This window comes from Propithecus coquereli, unplaced genomic scaffold (assembly GCF_000956105.1).
Source record: "Propithecus coquereli isolate 6110/MARCELLA unplaced genomic scaffold, Pcoq_1.0 Scaffold292, whole genome shotgun sequence".
Classification (NCBI taxonomy): domain Eukaryota; kingdom Metazoa; phylum Chordata; class Mammalia; order Primates; family Indriidae; genus Propithecus; species Propithecus coquereli.
Genome location: NW_012148530.1, coordinates 1,446,501 through 1,454,740, shown reverse-complemented (window position 1 = coordinate 1,454,740; position 8,240 = coordinate 1,446,501).

Sequence of the window (8,240 nt, the reverse complement as noted above, 5' to 3'; positions counted from 1 at the left end):
AAATCACCTGGAGGACTCTTTAAAGCAGATAGAATCCAAATCATCTGGAGGACTCTTTAAAGCAAATAGAATCCAAATCACCTGAAGTACTCTTTAAAGCAGATAGCTCTGTCCCACTCCCAGAAGTCTTGATTCAGTCAATGCGGGAGGAAGCAGAGAATTTGCATTTCTAACAAGCCCCCAACTGAGGCTGATGTACTTTGAGAGCTCTAGGGTTATGGGGTATTTAGTGAGTTAATTTGTATAACTAAGTGCTTCTTAGAGAACTGGGCACACAGCAAGTGTTCAGTAACTGTTACCTGTTATTACCCTTGTCTATTGTCCTCATGATTGTTTTTGTACTCTTAGTCATCTTCATCATCATCATTGTCATCATCAACATCATTGTCATCATCATATCATCAAATAGATGATAATGCAGTGAGCAAGGAAGCACTCAAACTCTCACAGTTAAAATAATAAAATTAACACAAAATGGAGACCTTTTCAAAAACCATGCAAGGAAGTAAATCAGGTATCCAGGCTGAGCTCCCAGTGGGAAGCTCAAACAAAGTCCAACCAAATTAGAAAAGCAAAAAGCCATTTATTCTGAACTTGTTATAGCAAGGAAGTTGGCCATTGTCACTCAGGTTTTGGTAGAGACTCGAAGGTAGGTGAGTTAGAAAACGTAAAAGGGAAAAAAGGGAAGACTTCAGATATGCTCTGAGGCTGTTCACATAGGGGAGCTGTAGTCAGGCTAACTATAAGTGGGGCATCCCACGTGATTATCAGTCATATTTGGGTTTTTCTGGTTGATCCTAAGTTGAAAGTGGGGACAAAAATTAGGGAAGCTGTCAGTTATTAATCAAGTCCTGGCAATTCTGGGATGATTTTTACAGAAGTTGTTTAGCTTCCTGGATTGCCACTAGAGATACCAATCTGAATTCCTGCAAATCTGACTTACATAATAGCAGGCTGATTTCTGAGCTGTTTATGAAAGGTAGGGGGATTGGTTTCTTGGGAAGGTTGCTCGGGCTGTGAGTCAAAGGTCAATTTTTATGTATGGTCTGGCTATTGTCCGTGGGTATTTTCAGTCTCTTACAGTGCAAAGACAATCTACAGGGAGAGGAAGTTCTGAATGTACTGATCAATGATCCAACCCACATGATATTTGTAGCCCTTAGTACAGCTCATAGATTGGCTCGCTTCTGCACCATCTATTGTTAGGCCAGTTAGTGTTAGTCTGTCCAAGGACAGGATCCTTTCTAGGCACATTAGCAAGTTATCTTTGTCTGTTTTCTGCTGCTATAACAGAATAACAGAGACTGGGTAATTTATAAAGAAAAGAAATTTATTTCTCACAGGTTTTTAAAATTTCAAAATATTAAGGGGGTACAAATGTTTTTGTTACATGGGTAGCTTTTATAATGCTTGGGTCAGGGCTATTAGTGTGCCCATCACCCGAATAGTGTTCATTGTACCTGTTAGGTAGGTTTTTACCCTTCTCTCCTTCCCCCGCCCCTTCTAGATTTCCAATGACCTTTACTTCCCTCTGTGCCCATCAATTAGTTCCAACTTATTAGATAGTACATGTGGTGTTTGTTTTTCCATTCCTGAGATACTTCACTTAGAAGAATGGTTTCCAATTCCATGCAAATTGCTACAAAGGACATTAATTCATTTCTTTTCATGGCTGAGTAGTACTCCACATATACATAAATCACATTTTGTTAATCTACACATGAATTGATGCATACTTAGGTTGATTTCACATCTTTGTGATTGCAAATTGTGCTACAATAAACATTCAAGTGCAGGTGTCATTTTGATAAAATGACTTCTTTTCCTTTGGATAGATACCCAGTAGCAGGATTGCTGGATCAAATGGTAGGTCTACTTTTAGTTCTTTGAGGAATGTCCATACTGTTTTCCATATAGATTGTACTAGTTTGCAGATCTACTAACAGCATATAATTATGCATTCCTTTCTCTCTGCACTCACACCAGCATCTGTTTCTTTTTGACTTTTTAATAATAGCCATTCTGATGGAGGTAAGGTGATACCTTATTGTGGCATTTCACTGATGATTAGTGGTGTTGAGCAGTTTTTCATATGATTATTGGCCATTTATCTATCTTCTTTTGAAGAATATCTGTTCATGTCTTCTGCCCACTTTTTAATGGGTTTGTTTGTTCTTTTCCTGCTGATATGTTTGAATTCTTTTTAGATTCTAGATAGCAGTCCTTTGTTGGAAGTATGGTTTGCAAATATTTTCTCCCATTCTATAGGTTGTCTATTTGCTCTGTTGATTATTTCCTTTGCTATGCAGAAACTTTTTAAGTTATTAATAATTAAGTCCCATTTATTTATTTTTGTTGTTGCTGTAATTGCCTTTGGGGTCTTAATCATAAATTCTTTGCCTACGTCGATGTCTAGAAGAGTTTTTCCTACATTTTCTTCTAGAATTTTTATGGTTTCATACCTTACACTTAAGTCTTTTATCTATCTTGAATTAATTATTGTAAATGGTGAGAGAGTGGGTCCTGCTTCATTCTTCTGCATGTGGCTATCCAATTTTCTCAGCACCATTTATCGAATAGGGCTTCTTTTCCCCATGTACGTTGTTGTCTTCTTTGTTGAAGATCAGTTGGTTGTAGGTAGCTGGTTTTATATCTGGATTCTCTGTTCTGTTCCATTGGTCTAGGTCTCTATTTTTGTACCAATACCATGCTGTTTTGGTTACTATAGCCTTGCAGTATAGTTTGAAGTCTGATAATGTGATGCCGCCAGATTTGTTCTTTTTGCTTAAGATTGCTTTGGCTATTTGGGCTCTTTTTGATTCTAGATGAAGTACAGAATTGTTTTTTTATAGATTTGTGAAATATGACATTGATGTTTTGATGGGGATTGCATTGAATCTGTAAATCACTTTGGGCAGTATGGACATTTTAACAATGTTGATTCTACCAATCCCTGAGCATGAGATGTTTTTCTATTTGTTTATGTCATCTGCTATTCCTTTCATCAGTGTTAAATAGTTCTGCTTGTAGAGATTTTTCACCTCCTTGGTTAAGTATATTCCTAAGCATTTTATTTTTTTTGTAGTTATTGTAATAGTATTGAGCCTTTGATTTGACTCTCAGCTTGACTGTTATTGGTATATAGAAATGCTACTGATTTGTGTACATTAATTTTGTAACCTGAGACTTTGCTGAATTTATTTATCAATTCCAGGAGTTGTTTGGTAGCATCTTTGGGATTTTCTAGATACAAGATCATGTCATCAAAGAGGATTAGTTTGACTTCCTCTTTTCCCAATTTGGATTGCCTTTATTTCTTTCTCTTGCCTGATTGCTCTGGCAAGGACTTCCAGTACTATGTTAAATAGAAGTGGTGACAGTGGGCATTTTTATCTTGTTCCATTTCTTGGCGGGAATGCTTTCAACTTTTACCCATTATGATATTGGATGTGGGCTTGTCATATATGGCTTTTATAATCTTGAGGTATGTCTTTGTATGCCAACTTTATTGAGGGTTTTTCTCATGAAAGGGTGCTGGATTTTGTTGAATGCTTTTTTTGCATCTGTTGAGATGATCATATGATCTTTGTTTTTGCTCCTATTTATGTGGCAGATCACATTTGTTGATTTCCATGTGTTAAACCATCCTTGCATCCCTGGGATGAAGCCCATTTGGTCATGGTGGATTATTTTTTTGATGGGCTGTTGAATTCGGTTTGCTACTATATTTTTGAGGATTTTTTAACCTATATTCATAAGGGATATTAGTCTGTAGTTTTCTTTTTTTGTTGTTTCCTTTCCTGGCTTTGGTATCAAGGTGATACTGACTTTGTATAATGAATTGGGGAGGAGTCTCTCCTTCTTGATGTTAATTTCTGTAGTATTGATTCCAGCTTTTCTTTGTTGGTATTTCTCACACTTAAGAAGGCTAGGAAGTCCAAGAGCATTATGCCAGCATCTGGTGCAGGCCTTTGTGCTGTGGTATCCCCTGCTGGAAGGGCAAGCAAGCTCTCAAGACAGAGAGAGAGGAAACTGGGCCAGAACTCATCCTTTTATCAGGAGTCCACTCCTATGATAAGTAACATACTCCCACAATAATGGCCTTAATCTATTTATGATTGCAGAGCCCTCATGACCTAATGACCTCTTAAAGGTCCTACCTTCCAGTACTGTCTTCTTGGCAATTAAATTGCAACATGAGTTTTGGAGAGGACATTCAAACCACAGCACAAGTCAAGACTCTGAGCCTACCAAAACCAAGGAACAGATCCTGTAAATTAGTGAATTATAAGATAATGCCATGCGTCAAGCCTCTTTCACCAGCAGCCATCCTTCCATGGGCAATGATCCAACTTTATTGTAGTTTACATTTAACTTACGATTGTCTTGCTCTGTATAGCTCATTTAAGCCACCATACCAGAGTACAGAAGTAATAATGACAATTATAACACATAATTATTATATTTTTCTTGTGTGCAAGGCATAAGTGTGCAAAAGTGCTTTACATAGTCATCTCACTTAATCTGCACAGAAATGCTGTAAAGTAAGTAGTATCATTATTGTGCTAATGAATTTCTGATTTAGCAGATCTAGGTTGGGCAGCCTGAGAACTGGATTTCTAAGAACTGGGCAGCCTGGATTTCTAAGTTTTCAGGTGACACTGATGCTGTCAACCTGGGGATCCCACTTTGAGACCAGTGTTATAGAAGGGCAAATGGACAAGTAGGTATATAATTAGAAATTGTGATAAATTTTACAAATAAAAGACCCAAATTTGATTGAATAGTTGTGGAAGGCCTCTCTGAATAAGTGACTTTCTATCCCCTCTTTCAGTAGCTTTTTTAAGATCTTTACTGAAACTAAGACTCTTTACTGAAACTGAGCTCTCCAAATATTGTGACCTTGGGTTAGGTAAGTTTTTTTGAAAAAGATACAACACCGAAAACACAATGCATAAAAGGACAAATTCATGAATAGATTTAATAAAAATTAAAAACTTCTACCTCTCCAAAAGAAACTGTAAAGAGAATGAAAAGTCAAGCCACATACTGCTATATAATACTTGCAAAGCATATACTGTATCTATCTGATAAAGGATTTGTAACACTATGAAAAATGGGCAAAAGATTTGAACAAACACTGCACCAAAGAAGATATACAAATGGAAAATAGTCACATGAAGAGATGTTCAACATCATTAGCCATTAGGGAAATGCAAATTAAAACCACAGTAGATACCACTACACATGTATAACAATGGCTAACGACTGACCATATCAATGATGGCAAGGTTTTGGAGGAACTAGAACTCTCATGTACTGCTATCAGGAAAGTAAAATGGTACTGCCACTTTGGAAAACAGGTTGACAGTTTCTTATGAAATTAAACATATATGATCTAGCTATTCAATTCTTAAGTATTTACTCAAGAGAAAGAAAGCATATCTCCCTACAAAGACTTGCACACATATGTTCATAGAAACTTTATTTGTAATAGCCCCAAACTAGAACAACTCAAAAGTCCATCAACAAGTGAATGAATAAAAAAAATTTCAGTATATTTATCTTATGGAACATTACTCAGCAATAAACAATGAACTATTGATACACATTACATTTGGATGAATCTCAGAATAACTATGCTGAATGAAGAAAGCCAGGTAAGAAAAGAGTACATATTGTATGACTTCATCTATATAAAGTTCTTAGAAACTGAAAAATAATCTGTGGTGACAGAAAACAGATCAGTAGATGCCTGGGATAAGGTGGGAGGGAGCAAAGAGGATTGGAAGAAAGGATTGAACAGAAAACTTTTGGGGGTGATGGACGTGTTTGTCATCTTGATGTGATGATTGTTTCACAGGTACATATTTATCAAAATTTATCAGTTGTACACTTTAAACGTGAAGTTTATTATATACCAATTATACCTCAATAAAACTGTTTCAAAATGTTAAAAAACTTAAACCATAAAGCCGGAGAAAATATGACAATTTCTGATCTCAGAGTGGGGAGACCTTTTTAGGCATAAGTACAGAAAACAAAAGTACCATAAAAGACAGAAAAGATTAATAGATTTAATGAAAATTTAAAACCTATTAAGGAAAAAAACAACATAGAAAATTAAATGGAAAATGACAAATTCATAAAATATTGACAAATAAATATCTCCAGACCTAGCTCCTTGAGATTTCTAATGTATAAAGAGTTTTAAAAAGGTAATTAAATAGCTGAGAGCAGAGCAATTGAATAATGGGCAAAGAATAGGAATAGGCAATTTGTAAAAGGAGAAATGCAAATAGTTAAGAAATATCTAGAAGTTTTTTGTTTATTTACTAATCACACAAATGCAAATTAAAACTGAGCAAGAAGATATCACTCTCATGGAAATTCATGTGGGCTTTTAAAAACTGATATAACTCAATGTTGAAAATGGTGATAGAATAGACACTCTCCTCCCCTGTTCTGCTAATGGGAGGGCAAACATGTCTCTCTTTTGGAGGGAAATTTGGTGGCATGTATTAAAACCCTTAATTCTTTGAGTTAGAAATTGCATACCAGTAATCTACCCAAAGAAAATAATCTTAAAGTAGCAAAAAAAGTTTTACCCAATTTGCAGCAAGTTCAACCATAACTAAATGATTTTTTGAGCACACCTCTGAATATTCCACATTAGTGATCCTCTGATATAGTCTTTGCCAGCTAATAACTTGCATTCTAAAACTAAAGCAGTAATTGCTCTCCAAATATTTTTTCCTGAGATTCACATAATTAGACAAAGAATATAGTTAATATTAACTAATCCTTTTTTAATCTTTTAAAGATATATTCTCCTTTGTTCATTCACAAATATCTTATTTCTGTTTTTTTCCTCTGATATAGCAGTTAATTTGGTTTATACTAAAAATCATCGAGGTTAATAATTTCCATATAATTTTAATATTTAAAGAAATGAATTATATTTTCTTAAACATGAATGCTATATTTTGAGATCAATATATGCTTGTATTCAAAGAGAATCAACTTGTATTTCACAGGACAGCAAACCAAATATGCTTTTAGACTCTCAGTGATTTTAAGATCTAAAAGAAGGTCATATTGAATAGAAAACTTTTAAAAGGGCAGATAGTAATTTTTATATTTATGAAATTATTTTGCTGTGTGGTCCTTGGTGGTCAAATAATCTACAGAAAAGATTCATTAGGAAGATTCTTCAAAGGTTTTATCCTTGGAAAAAATTAAATTTGTGTTAAGACTACATTCTCTGTAAATCTGTCATATCTCCTCCATGCTGAAATTACACGGATCTAGACTATCCTAAGAATCACAAGCTGATATGTGAAACTCTTATTAAACTTGGTTCAGAAATCTCAGACTACTTCCTATATCTATGGTAAGACCAGAGGAGACTTATGTGAGACTTTTCTAAGACTTTTCTACCTCCCGATAGCCTTATCTAAACCTGTGACTAAGTTTGTGGAACTAGATAGGCATATTGCAACAGCTGTTGTTGGGTGCATGTTCTCAGCTCATAAAGAAAACTTATTTCCTGACAAACAAGCCTTTCCATTTCCTCTCACCTCTGAACCATACTGTAAAGAGAGGGGGGAAAATGCAGCTGCCTTACATCATTCAGGCAGCAATATAAAAATCAAGATAGGAAATGGTCCAATGTGGTTACACAGATTTGAGTTTTGAACGGTCTCTAATGTGAAGTACGTTTCCCTGACTTCCTCGACCCCTGACTTTCTTCTGCCTCTTCTCCCCTCCTGCCCTGCAACAGGGGCAAAACTCACAGAACCCCGGAACCAATGATAAAATGGCAGTGCTCATATTTATCAAATTTGTGTGTGTGTCTGTGTGTATGGTTATACGTATACACAAAATATTTAATGAGGTAGTCATTAACTTTAAAGAAACAAATTAAAAGTTAAAGAACTCAAAATGGCAGCAGATACATGTCATGTAATAATGACAGTGATAATAGCCATTATTTGTTTTTTGTTTTTTTTGTTTTTTTTCTTTTGAGACAGAGTTTTGCTTTGTTGCCCAGGCTAGAATGCAGTGGCATCATCATAGCTCACTGCTGCCTCAAACTCCTGGGCTCAAGGGATCCTCCTGCCTCAGCCTCCTGAATAGCTGGGACTATAAGCACATGCCACCATGCCTGGCTAATTTTTTCTATGTATTTTTAGTTGTCCAATTAATTTCTTTCTAATTTTAGTAGAGACGGGGTCTCG